The sequence below is a fragment of the Bos indicus x Bos taurus genome, chromosome 4, assembly GCF_003369695.1.
Source record: "Bos indicus x Bos taurus breed Angus x Brahman F1 hybrid chromosome 4, Bos_hybrid_MaternalHap_v2.0, whole genome shotgun sequence".
Lineage (NCBI taxonomy): Eukaryota > Metazoa > Chordata > Mammalia > Artiodactyla > Bovidae > Bos > Bos indicus x Bos taurus.
In genome coordinates, this window is record NC_040079.1 from 70865266 (window position 1) to 70882183 (window position 16918).

The 16918-nt window shown below is 38.0% G+C and overlaps 1 protein-coding gene across 1 annotated transcript in view; it reads left to right on the forward strand.

Moving 5' to 3' along the window:
* Positions 1 to 4035: 4035 nt before the first annotated feature.
* SLC26A3 (solute carrier family 26 member 3) overlaps positions 4036 to 16918 on the forward strand; it is a 48635-nt gene continuing 35752 nt past the window's right edge. The window contains exon 1 of the mRNA XM_027539651.1: positions 4036 to 4121. The gene's annotated coding sequence lies outside the window, so the exon portion shown is untranslated. The remainder of the gene's footprint in view (positions 4122 to 16918) is intronic.

Here is a 16918-nt window from a genome sequence, read left to right on the forward strand (position 1 = left end):
TTTCCTGTGGTTACTGTAACAACGTAAACTTAGTTGCTTAAAACAACAAATTTTACCTTCTACTAAGTCCAAAATCAGCTTTGCTGGGCTAAAAACACAATGTCATCAGGGATGGTAACTTCTTGAGGCTCAGGGCTCCCCAACTCCTGGTTAGGAATCCAGCTGCGGAGCAGGAGGCAAGCAGCGACCTGAACCATCGCTGGCGTATTACCGCCTGCACCATACCCGCTATTGTTCACATTACTGCCTGAACCTTCCCCCGCTCCACACCTCTGTCCGTGAAAAAAATTATTTTCCACAAAATTTGTGCCAAAAAAGTTGGGGACCACTGCTCTAGTGGACACTCCATTTCCTTACCTTTGCCAGCTTCTAGAGGCTGCCCACATTTCCTGGCTCATGGCTCTTTTCTCCCTTCTCCAAAACCAGCAACTCTGAATCATCATGGCTTCGCCTGTGACTCTGCTCTCTTACAGCCCTCAGTGATTATATATATATCCCACCTGGGTAATCCAAAGTAACTGCCTTAGCTTAATAGCCTTAACTTAATAACACCTGCAAAATCCCTTTGGTCATGTAAAGTAACATAGTCACAGGTTCTAAGTATTAAAATGTCAACATCTTTGGGGGAATCATTATTCAGCCTACAACAGCATTATTACAAAAATAGACTTGACCTCAGAGATCCACTAAAATGGTCTCAGGGATCCCAAGGATTCTAGATGGCTGCTCAAAATAATAATAATGGTATAAACCATGGGTCTGCAACCTCTGGGATCTAATGCCTGATGATCTGAGGTGGAGCTGCTATAGTAATAATAGAAATAAAGTGCACAATAAATGTAATTTACTTGAATTAATCCCGAGACCATCCCCACCCCACCCACATTTGTGGAAAAACTATCTTCCATGAAACCAGTTTCTGGTGCCAAAAATACTGGGGACCACTGGAATAAACAAAATACCTCATATTTTAGTTAAGGCATAAGCAGGTCAAAACTTTCATGGAAGTTCCAGTTTCAGGGACCCAGGATCCTTTCCTCTGATTCTGTCATAATCTGCAGGATTCAAGATAGTTTTGTCCTCACAAGTGTTGCCTTCTTCTGTATTAATTCAGTGACTTGTTACCATGAAGAAGTATTTATCCACTTCCCCACCCCTGCTTCTAAAAGTAAGACTGAGAAATCACTTACATCACTTCTGCTCACATCCTGTTGGCCAGATCTGGTCTGTTCATGTAGTCACATCCAGCCACCAGGAGGCTTGGAAAAGTAGCTATGGCAGGGCCATCATGGATCCAGCTAAAAGTTCTGCTAGAATCGAGTAGTCTCTACTTCAGTTCTAGTAAGGAAAATCTAAGCTGATGATGAAGGACAGCAGAGCCAAGCAAATGAAGCCAGACCAAGCCTTAACTGAACCCTACCTCTGAACTTTTCAACTACTTGGGCTATTACTTTTTTTTTAATGATAAAACCTATTGGACTTGAGGTTTCTATAATTTGCAGCAAGAGTTATCTGCTTCAGTAACTGCATAGTATTTTCCTAACCAAAGAGCGGGAATACAGGATTTTATAGTTTAGTCTGCACTACAAGAACAGTGAGACAGGTGATTTGAAATTGGAGTCGTGGCAAAAAAAAAAAAAAAAAAAATTCAGGGGGAGAGGATGGGATACTCACTAGTTATTAATGGTAGTTGCAACACACGCTGCTCATTAGCTGAAACTTCAACCATAGAATTTTTTAAGATGATTTGAACAGCATGGATTACTCAAACTTTTTTTTACCTGGATAAGCTCTACAATTATAAACTGGCATCATTCAATATAAAACTAAGGATGTTATTGGGGCTTATGCAGTCTTGTTATGGTATTGGGAACCTGGACTCCTTCCATCTTGTTATACTTCCCTAAAGTAGCTGCTGGTATCCACATAATCCAGACCAGCGCACCATCATATCTCAAGTCTACCCAGCAGGAAAAAAGGAAAGGAAAATCATCCCCTGGCCCTCTAAGGGGCATGAATCATTGTCAAGGAAAATCATCTATCACTACTAGTCCTTCAGGTTTGACTGGAAAATACATAAGAACATAGATAAGGATGATCACTTACATAATTTCTTTTGAATTTTAAAATACTGTTTTATTCTCAAAGCTATAAATAAAATATTGAATTACAATAGATATGGGCAAATGTTGAGACAAAGGCACATTTTAGGCAGTCAAACAACGTTGGATGGTGAGATACAACATTGGATAATAAGAGACAAATCTTAGCAAACTTATTAGAAAATTGCACCCAAATAGTGAGATTCTGATTTCTGTTGAATGAGCCGCAGATCTTGAATCTGGTACCCATGAAACTCACAATAGATATGGGGATGTCCAGTTCACACTCTTGGATGTCAAATCTTTCCCTATACAGACACAGAGAAAGAAAATGTCTAAAAACCTGAATAGGAGAAAATAAGTTTTCTCAAGTTAACAAGGAAAGAAAGAATAAGGACAGAAATGAACATTTGCAGGCAGGCAAGGTTAACAAAGTGTTCTTAACCTTCATCCCTGAGCCTGGTCTCACTTAATAGCCTTCTTTTTTTCCCCCTTTGTCCCTCCCACCTGAGGAATGAGGGATTTAGTTCACCAACCAGGGATCACCCTGCACCCCATGCAGTGGAAGAATGGAGTCTTAACCACCGGACCTCCAGGAAAGCCCTTCATGTTCCTCACTGAATATCTATTAAGATAGCATGCTTTTGGAAAGGGACCGCATAGTCAAAACTTCTTTTATGACAATACTATGTTGGAGAGTGAAAAGAGAAGCCAGTGGGACCAAACACAATTTGGAATTTTTTCAAAGCTCTATAAATGTTCAAAGAAGTAGAAGATGATGTTTGGGGTTGATAGCTAATTTAAATTAAGTGTAAGCTAAATAATTTTTGAGCTAACAGTTATGTCTCTATGGTTCACAATAGTCTGTTCTCTGATCATGGCTGTGATATGTGCTGGCTTAGCTTAGATCAGAAATGCGCAACGGTAAAGTACATTTTAATGTTACTGGAACAAAAGAGAAAAGCTGATAGGAGTCCTGTTTCCTATTTTGAGAAATAGAGCAATGGAGCAAAGTCAATTATTAATTAGGACTAGTGAATTTTGTCAAAAAAAAGACCTTTTTCAATAAAAGAAGTCATTTTTCCTTCCTTTTCATACCCAGTTGCCCATGATTTACGTGTTCTTTCCGTCTGTTTCTAATATGTTGATTACACGGTAAAGAACACAGTAAAGTTGGCAGTCCTTGCCTATTCAGTCTCTTCATAATGAGCTCAAAAAACATCGAATGGTGATAAATACTAACCATACTAGAAGAAGCAGTTCTTAAACTTACAATGGGCTGTTCTATTCAGAAAGGCATAATAAATCAGCAGATTGTGAATCAAATCTGATTTTCTCATAGGAACAATGCTGCAAGAGCAGGGTTATGTTTGTAACCAGATGCCTCATGCTACACAATGTTTTTTCCTCTGAAAGAAATGACCCCAGTATCACATCTAACCAATTCTGAATTATATGCCTATATACAATACAATAGAACACTTTAATGTGTACATAAATCAGTTGCCAATGCAGTCCAATAACCAAAGTATAAGATTTGTATTTATTCATAAAGTCCTATGGAGAATTTTGGCAAGATGAGCAGGGAGGCTCTGACAGAACAGTTGAGCATGCCTAGAAATGACTGTTCTTGGGACTCAGGAGACAGAGAGGCTCCTGAGAAATGAGCTATGTCCAGTGAGGTAAGCCTCACACACTAGAATGGGGAGCATGAGGCGGGGAGAGAGAACCCCCGTCATGTGAGGTTCTCACCCCCTCTGGTGAGCGGGGCATGAGGAAGGGAGAGAGAGCCTGAGGTCTTAAATACATGGTCACGCCAGATGGTATCTCCTTTCACTCAAGCGTTGGTTGCTTTTGAGAACCTCCTCTATAAAGCGTCTCTGCTTCATTCATTTTACCTGCTACTGGGTCCTCTGTTGGGCAATAGAAATAGCCATGTCTCCCTCTGCCATGAGCACATGTGGAGGAAAAATGGAATGTTTGCATCACATCCATAAAACCCTTTATAAGTCTTCAAAGGTCAGTGCTATTTAAACAGATACAAAAGGTAAAAGGTTCTTATAGTTTCTATTCTTATCTATCGATAATGAAAAATTCCATCTTTATTATCTCTTGATTGGCTTTGTTAACAAATAAACTTGGGGTGGTGGAAGGGGACTAGCATTTTTATTCTGTATATTTCCATCAAATGTATATATGTATTTTTTACAACGTGCACGTGTAACTTTGTGCCACAGGAAATAAAAATAGAAGAACCTGAGAAGGACACTATAGAAATGGATTGACTGGGGCCAAATTAAGGGAAATTTTAAAAGAACATGAGATAGATACGATAAAGCAAGATTTTTTTCCTTCTAGTTTTATTGAGATGGTGTATCAGTTTGAGGGATACAGCAAAATGATGTGAATTGCACACATCACAAAATGATGACCACAGTAAGTTTATCGAACATTCATTATCTCATGTAGCTACAACATTAAAGAAATAGAAAAAAATTTTTCCTTGTGATGAGAATTCATGATTTACTCTCTAAAAACACTTTCATATAGAACACAGAGTAATATTAATTATATTCAGTGTGTTATACATTATATACCTAATACTTATTTCTCTTATAAATGGAAGTTTGTACCTTTTAACAACCTTCATCCAATTCAATTTCCTCCCACCCCCACTTCCAGTAACCCCAAATCTGATCTCTTTTGCTATGAGTTTGCTTATTTGTTTTTGAAGCACAATCGACTTACAACATTATATTAGTTTCTGGTATACATTTCAAAATTATCACCATAAGTCTAGTTGTCATCTGTTACTGTACAAAAATATTACATAATTATTGACTAAATTGCAGACATTTCAGACTTGTGACTCATTTATTTTGTAACTGAAAATTTGTACCTCTTAATTCCCTTCCCCTATTTCTCTCCTCCCCCCAGTTTTCTCCCTTCTAACAAACGCTTTATTCTCTGTACCTATGATTCCATTTCTGCATAGTTGTTTCATTTGTTCTTCTGTTTTGTTTTTTTAGATTCCACATATAAGCCATACAGTATTTGTCTTTTTCTGTCTGACTTATTTCATGTTTTCACAATGATATGATTTCACTTTTTTAAATGGCTGAGTGGAATTCCATTATATATATGAACCATATCTTCTTTGTCCAATTCACCTATTGATGGACACTTAGGGTTGCTTCTGTATCTTGGCTATTGTAAACAATGCTATAATGAATATAGGGGTGCATATATCTTTTCAAATTAGTGTTTTCATTTTCTTCAGATAAAAACCCAAAAGTGGAATCCTGACTTGCATGGTAGTTCTACTTTTAGTTTATTGATCAATCTCCATGCTGTTTTCAATAGTAGCTGTACTGATTTACATTCCCACCAAGAGGGTATGAGGGTTCCCTTTTTTCCAGATCCTTGCCAGCACCTTTTATTTGATGTCTTTTTGATAATAGCCATTCTGACAAGTGTGAGGTGATACCTCGTCGTGGTTTTGATTTGCATTTCCCTAATGATTAGTCATGCTGAGCATCACTGAGGGTGATGGGCAAGGCTGGATCAGATTGCTGGCTATGGGGGACCCCAGGGGTCTCAGAACTAGGGCTAACCTACTGCTAAGTGAGGCTGGGTCCTGAGCCCTCTGGTGGGCAAGGTCAGATTCTCTGTGTGGCCAAGGTAGCTGAGGGAATCCAAGTTTGCCTTTCTGCTGGTGAGTAGGGCTGTGTCCCCACACAGCTAGATGCTCGGCCTGGGCTAAAGTATTTCCTCCCTTCCAGTATGAGGGTTATTATTTCCATTTTGCATATGAGGAATTTAAGTGGCTTGCCCAGATTCTCCCAGGAAATGAGTGGCAAAGAACCAGGACCAGGGCAGTCAGTCTTAACGGAGGGGGAAAGATAAGCTGTGACAATGGAGAGAAGGAAAGGGACTTGGCAAAGCAAAAATGAAAGAGGTAAAGGCTGATTCTCAGCCTTCAGACTAGGTTCTTAAGAGTGATGTGGACAAACCAGGAGATGCATTTGTAAAAAAGAATGAAGTAATTTTATTTTTCAATATTATCATACTCTAGATTCTTATTTACATTGCCTTGAATGGTATAGTTTTAAGACAGCTTTCCAGAGATGCCTTATTCTTTTTAAAAGCTATATCGTATATCATTGTATGGACATACTATATTTAATCAGTCTTTCCTGATTAATATTTTACCTGCATTTAATGGGATTGCTTTGGTAGGTTGCTGTTGCTCCAATTTTTTAGAATTTATTTCATTGAAGTATATTTGATTTACAATGTTGTGTTAATTTCTGTTGTACAGCAAAGTGACTCAATGGTACATATATCAGTATTAGTTATCATATTCTTTTCCAATGTAATTTATCAGAGAATATTGAACATAGTGCCCTGTGCCATACAATAAGACCTTGTTGTTGATCCGTTCTCTGTATAATAGCTTGCAACTGCTAACCGCAAACTGGCAATATACATCATTCCCCCACCTCAAACCACCCCCTTGCTATTATTGTCTGCAACTACACAACATTCCTGCAATACAAATTCTTGTATGCAATTATTTTTACTTATTTACAAATACACATCACTAAGCTAAGTTCTTAGAATAATTAGGTCAAATAATATTTCCTTTTAAAATTTTAATAATCTTTTAAATGTTGATAAGCACTGCCAACGGAGAAGGCGATGGCACCCCACTCCAGTACTCTTGCCTGGAAAATCCCATGGACGGAGGAGCCTGGTAGGCTGCAGTCCATGGGGTAGCGAAGAGTCAGACACAACTGAGTGACTTCACTTTCACTTTTCACTTTCAAGCATTGGAGAAGGAAATGGCAACCCACTCCAGCATTCTTGTCTGGAGAATCCCAGGGGTGGCGGAGCCTGGTGGGCTGCCGTCTCTGGGGTCACACAGAGTCGGACACGACTGAAGCGACTTAGAAGCAGCAGCAGCAAGTACTGCCAAATAAATAACACGTACTAATAAACACCTGTATTCACAGAGCACAGATGGCCCTAATTCTCCACACTGTCATTAGAATGAATATTTTCAAGCCTTTTGTCTTGGCAGACCGATGCAGGAATAATGTGACTGTATTATAATTTTAAGTTCTGCATGAAATTTTAGACATTCTGAGTTTCGGGAGCTGCAGGGTCACTTAAAGGGAGCATTCATGTAGGTGGCTAGGAGTACAGGATCTGCATTTGAATGAGTGCGAAGTCAGCATAAATGTTGATTTTGGAATCACAACCATGCAAAGAATAAAGTTCTCTCCAGACTTGCGGTTGCTGGAAGGGGAGGTGGTGAGATGGAGTGGGAGTTTGGAGTTACCATATGCAAACTATTATACATACAGTGGATAAACAACAAGGTATATGTGGCCTTCCCGGGTGTTGCAGTGGTAAGGAATCTGCCTGTCAGTGCAGGAGATGCAAGAGATGCAGTTTCGATCCCTGGGTCAGGAAGATCCTCTGGAGTAGAATCCTCAGTATTCTTGCCTAGAAAATTTCATGGACAGAGGCACCTCTGTCTGATTTGACAGACAAATGAAAATAGATTAATTCAGTCTTATTATTATTCAGGTGTTGTGACTCTTGTGGACAACACATTATAACATTTGCTCTTTACTAGAAAATTCTAGTGTTAGTCGCTCAGTTGTGTCTGACTCTTTGCAACCTGTGGACTGTAGTCCGCCAGGCTTCTCTGTCCATGGAATTCTTCAGGCAAGAATACTAGAGTGGGGCAGCCATTCCCTTCTCCAGAGGACCTTCCCAACCCAGGGATTGAACCCAGGTCTCCTGCATTGCAAATGGATTCTTTACCAGCTAAGTCACCAGGGAACCTTGATGAAGCTGGTACAAAACCCATCCAGCTCTTTAAACTCCCCTAAAGACGAAGTTGACTCATATTCAAAATATTAAGTAATGTTGGCAATAAAGTAGAATATAGTTTCCAAATGACCAGTTTGGCCATCCCATCCCAATATACTCTGCACACTCATTCTTTTATTGGGAGTCCCACCTCAGAAATGAAGACAAGCCATGGGAGGGAGGTTGAAAATGATGAGGATGCAAGGTTGTAATGCTATATTTAAACACATAAAATGCAATCCTCCAGTCCAATATTGCTATAAGAAATCTTATACTACCACACATAATAAAATGAGTTGAAATAACAATAAACAATAAAGGAAATATGACTTATGCTTGAAATGAGAGTCATGAACCCTGGGTGACTGTTCTCAAATTTGTACAAAGTGTACTTCCTGCAAACGTGTCAGAATCACCTCCCACTCCCTTTTTCTACCACTCCTTCCTCCCCCCATTTATATCTGAGGATGACTTTGCCTCCACTAAGCCACTCTAATCTAAAATCTTCCAAAGGATTATATTCTACAGGATTGCTTCTTGTTTCCTTCTGTATTTTTTTCTAAATCTGGTGATCACTGGCTTGTTTTATTCTTTTCTCTCTGTTCTAAAATTTGAGTTTCCCTCTGGGGTCTGTCTCATCTTGACACTAAGAGGGATAAATATAGGTTCATATTATATCAGGAATTATTTTCCTTGATGGACTGGAATCCTTTTGGGGTCAATCTTTGTGAAATGCAAGACAGTCTCATTTTCTAACTCCTCAAGGAAACAGAAAAAGATGATCTGCATGGGCTAATTGGAACTTTGAAAAGGCAGCCTGGGGTTCTACTAGAATCAGAATGATTTGATGTCTAGACATAACAGTAGATCTCAGGGAGGTGAACTTTTGTTTTCTCTCCATGACCAAGAGATTTGCCTCGTGGTGTAATTTCTTTCCACTTTATCAATGATGACTGGGGATGCACCTGCACTATGCCAGGGAATTTGTTTTGATTTATTCAGGCAAACACTTGAATGGTCAACTTAGAAGAAGAATAATCGAATTAACTGCTTAATGTAATGAGTCAACTCCCTCTTGACTGTGCACCACACACTGTGCACAGAATGCACATACTGACCTCACTGACAAGTCAATGCAGCCACAATATGGATTCTATTAACTCTGCTCTGTGATTTTTCATATTTCTTGTCTTTTGAAAAGCTGAGGAAAACTGCCATTGCCTTCTCCGTTTTACCTCTAGTAGAATTCAATACAGCTCGAAGATCATGCCTTTTGGTGTTGTAGAGTCAGGTGATTCCAGGTTACTAAAAATAATAACAGCCATTTAAAAGCATTGTGAGTCATGAGATATCACACCTGAAACAACCTTGTGGCTAGAAAATAGATGAATTAGGAGAAGATGGACATCAAATCACTGATTTTTTTTTTTTTTTTTTTACAAATACTAATTCTTCTTACTGGAGAAGGGAATGGCAACCCACTCCAATATTCTTGCCTGGAGAATCCCATGGACAGAGGAGCCTGGTGGGCTCCAGTCCATGGGGTCGCAAAGAGATGGACACGACTGAAGCAACTAAGCATGCAATTTTCTTCTTAAGCAATTTTTTTTCACTTTAAATGAGAAATAGAATAAAAAATATTTTATCTCAATTCAAATTTGTAGTTAAGGTCAAACTAAGATTTAAGCACAAATTTGAAACTGGCTTTCTATTAAAACAGAGGTAAGTATTAATAATTATTATATAATATTATAATTATATAATTAATAATTATACATTCATATAACAAGTATGATAATCATGATTATTATAACTGCATAATTATGATAATATAATATAATAATTCTAGCCTTTCATATTTATACTGTACATCAGTATGTTTATTTACTTGTTTATACACTCAACAGCTTTAACTGAGCGCTGTGCTAGGTACTAGAGATAGAAAGACAAATAAATAAAACACAGCCCTTCTTCAGGAAGTGGGAGAATGTTGAAAAACCAGAAGTATTTAATTCAAGGCATCAGGTCAATTAAGAGAATAAAATTTGACAGGAGAGAAAAAGGTTTGTTTCCTAAGATATATCTATATCAATACATTTGTTATGTTAAACCTCAACTGTTATTTATTTTTTAAAGATTGCCTCTATGTTACAATCATACAATGGCTACAAAAATAGCTTGCTCATATATACTATTAAAGGTTTATGTAATGAAACTTGGGCAAACTTTTTGAGAAATATTCTTTATTTTGTTGTTTGAGGGGGAAATTTTGCTTCTTTTTTTTCAAGATATAACCCACCTAATGGCTATAAAAGATCAGTTATACCAAATGTTGACAAAGATGAGGAGTAGCTGGAATTCTTATACATTAATGATGGTAGATGAAATTGGCAAAACCAGTTTGGGTAAACAATTTGGCAGTTTCCCATAAAGTTAAATATATTTCTATCCCCTGACTCAGCAATTCACCTAGATTTTTACCCAATAGAAAATAAAACATGCATCCAAAAAAGACTTGTCAAGAAAGTTTATGATTGCCCCAAACCTGGAAAAAAATGCAAATGTTTATCAAAAAACAGAATGTATAAACAAATTCTGGTATATTCATACAATGGAATATTATTCAACAAGAGAAAAGAATGGGCAACTGATACATGTACAACATAGATGAACCTCAAAAATATTATGCAATGAGACAGAAGCTATATACAAAAGTGAAGATACTGTAAGTGCCACTTATATCAAGTTCTAGAATAGGCCAATCTAATTGAAGATGATAGAAACCAGAACAGTGTTTGCCTCTAGGGGTTGGTTGGGATTGACAATAGAAGAAAGAGCAGAGAGATGTAACACTGCTAGCTTTGAAGATGAAGTAGAGTTATGAGACGAGGAATGTGGGTGGTCTCTAGAAGCTGGAATAGGTAAGGAGACAGATTCTCCTCTAGAGCACTCAGAAAGGAACACAGACCAATCAACACCTTGATTCTAGCTCAGTGAGCTCTATCTCACACTTCTGACCTATAGAAGTATAAGATAATAAGTTTGAGTTGTTTAAGCCATTAAGTTTGTGGTAACTTGTTACAGGATCACTAGAAAACTAATACAAATGGGTATATGCATTTGCCAAAACTCAGCAAAATACACATTTTAGATCTGTATGTTTCACTGCATGTAATTTATATCTTGTGATGGATTGAATGGGAGAAGGCAATGGCACCCCACTCCAGTACTCTTGCCTGGAAAATCCCATGGAAGGATGAGCCTGGTAGGCTGCAGTCCATGGGGTTGCTAAGAGTCAGACACGACTGAGCGACTTCACTTTCACTTTTCACTTTCATGCATTGGAGAAGGAAATGGCAACCCACTCCAGTGTTCTTGCCTGGAGAATCCCAGGGACGGGGGAGTCTAGTGGGCTGCCATCTGTGGAGTTGCACAGAGTCGGACAGGACTGAAGTGACTTAGCATAACATGGATTGAATTGTGTCACCTGAAAAGATATGCTCAAGTCTTGGATCCCAGAATTTCAGAATGATGGTATTTGAAAACAGGATAATTGCAGATGTAACTAGTTAAGATAACGTCATAGAAAATAGGATGGACCCTTAATCCAAAGTGAATATCATCCTAATAAAAAGAGGAGAAGGGACTTATCTGGTGATCCAATGGTTAAGAATTTGCACTTCCAAAAAAAAAAAAAAAAGAATTTGCACTTCCAATGCAAGGGGCATGAATTGGATCCCTAGTCAGGGAACTAGGACCCCACATGTCCTAGAAAGTAAAATTGAAAAAACAAAGAAAGTAAAAATTAAAAACAAACAAACAAAAAAAAACAAAGAAAAAAAAACAAAGAAAGAAGTTAAAAATAAAAAGAGAAGACAGAGACACACAGAACACCAAGTGTTGACAGAGGGAGAGATGTGAGTGAAGCAGCTTCAAGACAAGGAATGCCAAGGATTGAGGTCACCAGAAGCTGGAAGAGGCTAGGGGGAGTTCTATCTCAAGTTTCATAGGGAACATAGCCCTGCAACACCTTAATTTCAGACTTTTGGCCTCCAAAACTGTAGGAGAGTAAATTTCTGTTGTTTTAATCCACCTAGTTTGTGGTACTTTGTTAAGGCAGCACTAGAAAACTAATGCATATTTTAAAAGAAAAGAAAGAAATCTGCAGTAAAAAATAATATATTACAGATTCAGTTGAAGCCCTACTTCATAGTCCTCCCTGCTCCCACTGTGAATTTCCTCCCTCTTACCACAGAGTTAACCACTATTCTTAATTTCTTATTTATCATTCTATTGCTTGTTTTTATATATTTGCCACGTATCTATGAACCATAGCTTCCCTGGTGGCTCAGATGGCAAAGCATTTGCCTGCAACAAGGGAGACCCGGGTTCAATCCCTGAGTTGGGAAGATCTCCCGGAGAAGGAAATGGCAACCCACTCCAGTATTCTTGCCTGGAGAATCACACAGACGGAGGAGCATAGTAGGCTACAGTCCATGGGGTCGCAAAGAGTTGGAGACGACTGAGTGACTTCACTTTCACTTTCACTTTATGAATCATAAGCATTCTGTGTCTTTAAACTTTATATAAACAGAATCATATTGTATTTATTCTTTCATACTTTTTTCCACTTGATTTGTGCTTGTCAGATAAGTTTGTGTCATCATGTGTAGCTCTGATACATTAATTTTTATTATGCAGAATTCCACTGTATGAACAAAGCATAATTTTTTATTCACTGTCTTGTCAATAGACTTTTGCTGCTATGAACATCTTTGAATGCATGTTTCTTAAAAATATATACCTAAAGAGTAGAATTGCCAAGTCTTAGAAATTGTGTATCTTTAGCTTGATAAGACAGTGCCAAGTGTCTCTCTGAAGTGATGCCCCAATTTACATTCACACCAGTAGTACAATAGTTCCTATTGCTCCACATTCTCTGTAACCTTTGGCATTTTCAGGCATGTTAGGTAAAAGAGATCTCAGTTCAGTTCAGTCACTTAGTCGTGTCTGACTCTTTGTGACCCCATGGACTGCAGCACGCCCACCTTCCCTGTCCATCATCAACCCCCAGAGCTCGATCAAACTCAGGTCTATTGAGTTGGTGATGCCACCCAACCATCTCTTCTTCTGTTGTCCCCTTCTCCTCCTGCTTTCAATCTTTCCCAGCATCAGTTCAGTTCAGTTCAGTCACTCAGTCGTATCTGACTCCTTGCAACCCCATGAACCACAGCACGCCAGGCCTCCCTGTCCATCACCAACTCCTGGAGTCCACCCAAACTCATGTCCATTGAGTCAGTGATGCCATCCAACCATTTCATCCTCTGGCATCCCCCTCTCCTCCTGCCATCAATCTTTCCCAGCATCAGGGTCTTTTCAAATGAGTCAGCTCTTCGCAACAGGTGGCCAAAGTATTGGAGTTTCAGCTTCAGCATCAGTCCTTCCAATGAACACTCAGGACTGATCTCCTTTAGAATTATTGGTTGGATCTCCTTGCAGGCCAAGAGACTCTCAAGTCTTCTCCAACACCACAGTTCAAAAGCATCAATTCCCAGCATCAGGGTCTTTCATAAGGAGTCAGTTCTTCACATCAGGTGGCCAAAGTATTGGCGCTTCAGCTTCAGCATCAGTCCTTCCAATGAATATTCAGGACTTATTTCCTTTAGGATGGACTGGTTTGATCTCCTTGCAGTCCAAGGGACTCTCAAGAGTCTTCTCCCAACACCACAGTTCAAAGGCATCAATTCTTCAGCACTCAGCTCAGATCTACCATGCAGCAAATGAAGCTTAAGGGCCTCCCACTTACTTAGACTTCTTCAAGAGGTGCATAATTAATTTATATTTGTAATTTATATTCTTTTTCTTAAAATGAGCCTCATAAATTGCATAAGCTTCAGGTTCCATCAAATCTAGCTCCACCCCTACTGATAACAGATATGAAATGGATCTCATTGTACTTTTAATTTACTTTTTCCTGATTGCTAGTGAAGTGGAATATCTTTTCATATGTTAATTGGCACTTCAAGTTTTCTGTAAGTTGACTGTACTGGGTTTTTGGGCTTCCCAGGTTGCTCTGTGGTAAAAGAATCCATCTGTCAATGCAAGAGACACAGGAGACACGGGTTCCATCTCTGGGCTGGGAGGATCCCCTGGAGAAGGAAATGGGAACCCATCCCAATATTCTTGCCTGGAAAATTCCATGGAGAGGAGCCTGGTGGGCTATAGTCCATGGGGTCACAAAGAGTTGGACACGACTAAGCACACTGGGCTTTTGCCTTTTGTCTTATTGACTTGTAGGAGTTCTTTATATATGCTGGACATTAATCCTTTTTAATTGTCCATTTTGGAGCTTGTCTTCACTATTGCTCCAATGTCTTTCATGTTTTAACTTTAGTGAAGTAGGATTTATCAATCTTTTTCTTCATGATGAGCATATATTTGTGATGTGTTTAAGAAATTCTGCTAGCCCCAAATTATAATGGTATTCTTTTTTCTTATGAAGGTTTTCAAGACTTGCTTTTTACATTGATATCTTTTGTGTGTGTGTGTGTAATAAAGTTTTATTAAAGTATAAAGGAGATAGATAAAGCTTCTGACATAGGCATCAGAAGGGGGTAGAAAGAGTACCCCTACATTGATATCTTTAGTCAACTTGAAAATTTTGTGTGTGTATGGTGTGAAATTTGATCTAAATTTGATTTGTTCCATGTGGATCCCAGTTGTCTCAGGACCAATTATTGAATGTTATTTAATAATGATAATCTTTTCATGACTGAAATACATCAATTGTATATCAAATTTCAATATGTTTCTGGGCCTTCTGTTCCATTGGTATATTGGTCTCCCACAGCACAATAGAGCACTGTCATATTTACTAAAGCTTTGTAATAGGACTCTACATCTGCCTAAGTAAGTCTCTCTGCTTTTTCTTCTTCAAAATTGTCTTGACTTTCTTGGTTCTTTGTACTTTTATATAAGTCTTATGATGAAGATTTCCTATTAAAAAAACCTTTAGATTTTCACTGCAATAGCATTTAATATAATTAATTTGGGAAAAAATCTTTGTGATACTAGGTCCTCACATCCATGATGTATGGCTTCGTATTTTTCTCAGATTTCCTTTTGTGTGTTATGGTGTTTTGCCATTTGTGTCCATAAGGTTCTTATATGTCTTCAGATTAAAATTTATTCCTACTTATCTTCATATTTTTTATTGCTATTACCAATGGTATCTTTCTATTATATATTTTTATTTGGTGATTGTTAGTATATAGGATATAGTATATAGTATATTCTCAAATTCTTTTTTTTTAAATGTATTTATTTTTAAATGGAAGATAACTGCTTTACAATATTGTGTTGGTTTCTGCCATTCATCAACATGAATCAGCCATAGCAATACCCATGTCCTCTCCCTCTTGAACCTCCCTCCCACCCCCACCCTAAGTCCCCCTCTAGGTTGTCACAGCACCAGGCTGAGTTCCTCGTGCTATATGGCAACTTCCTATTAGGCATCTATTTTACACACAGGAATGTATATATTTCAGTGCTACCTCTCAATCCGTCCCGTCCTCTCTTGCCCCAATTGTGTCCATAAGTCTGTTCTCTATGTCTGAGTCTCTATTCCTGCTCTGCAAATAAGTTCATCCATTTTTCTAGATTCCATATCTATGTGTTAATAAACAATATTTGTTTTACTCTTTCTGCTTTCACCCTGAATAAGAGGCTCTAGTTTCATCCACCTCATTAGAACTGACTCAAATTCATTCCTTTTTATGGCTGAGTAAAGGAATTCTTTTGACTTGTCTTTATTCAGCTGTATCCAAAAACCTTACTCAACTCTTATTTGTTCTGAAATAAATAATTTTTAACTAGATTTCAGTGGTTCTGAGATTTTATCTTTACATGCAATGTTTTCCAGTTCTTTCAGCAACCAAAGCTAAAAACACAATTTGATCAATGCACAATAGTTCTAAATAAACACTGTACATTTTTATTGAAGTATAATTGATGTACAATATTATATAAATTCCAGGTGTACAACTTAGTAATTCAATTTTTTAAAGGCTATATTCCATTTATTGTTATAAAATTGGCTATATTCTCTGTATTATACAATAGACATGTTGTATAATATATTATAACTTATTTATTTTATACATAGTACTTTGTACTCTGTATATTTTTTAAAACAAAAAGCCGTTATTTTGTGTTTTAAATAATGCCATAACTAATTCAGTTGCACAGTTAGTGCATGTTTGAGCCAAAGTTAAAAATACAGGTTAGATTAATTTAGAATAAACATTAATGATTTTTTCAAATTCTTTTGGAACTCCAAAATTGTACCACATATAATTCATTCATTTAACCGTCATTCAACCAGTTCTGTGGTAGATTCATTCTAGATATTGGGGATAGAGTCGTGAAAGAGATAGTCAAGATCACTGCCTGTATGAAGCTTTTACTCTAATGAGGGAGCCAAACACTAAACAAGCATTCACAAAAAAAACCTGCTTATTTTTTAACTATGACGCTACATTAGGAAAGTTGATTAGTCACTAAGTTGCGTCTGACTCTTTTGCAACCCCATGGATTGTAGCCCACCAGGCTCCTCTGTCTGTGGAATTTCCCAGGCAAGAATACTGGAGTGGGTTGCCATTTCCTTCTCCAGGGGATCTTCCTGACCCAGGGATCAAATCTGTGTCTCCTGCACTGGCAGGCACTGGCAGGTGGATTCTTTACCACTGAGCCAGCAGAGAAGCCCCACATTATGAAAGTACAAGACACTATAAGAGAATATCATGAAAGGAGTTCACTTAGATTTGGGAGTCAAAGTTCTCTTTGAGGAAGTGATGTTGAAGCTAGTTAACAGTCATACAGAAAGGAAACAGCCAGGCAGAAGCAGAAGGAAAAGAACACTGAAGCAGAGGAAA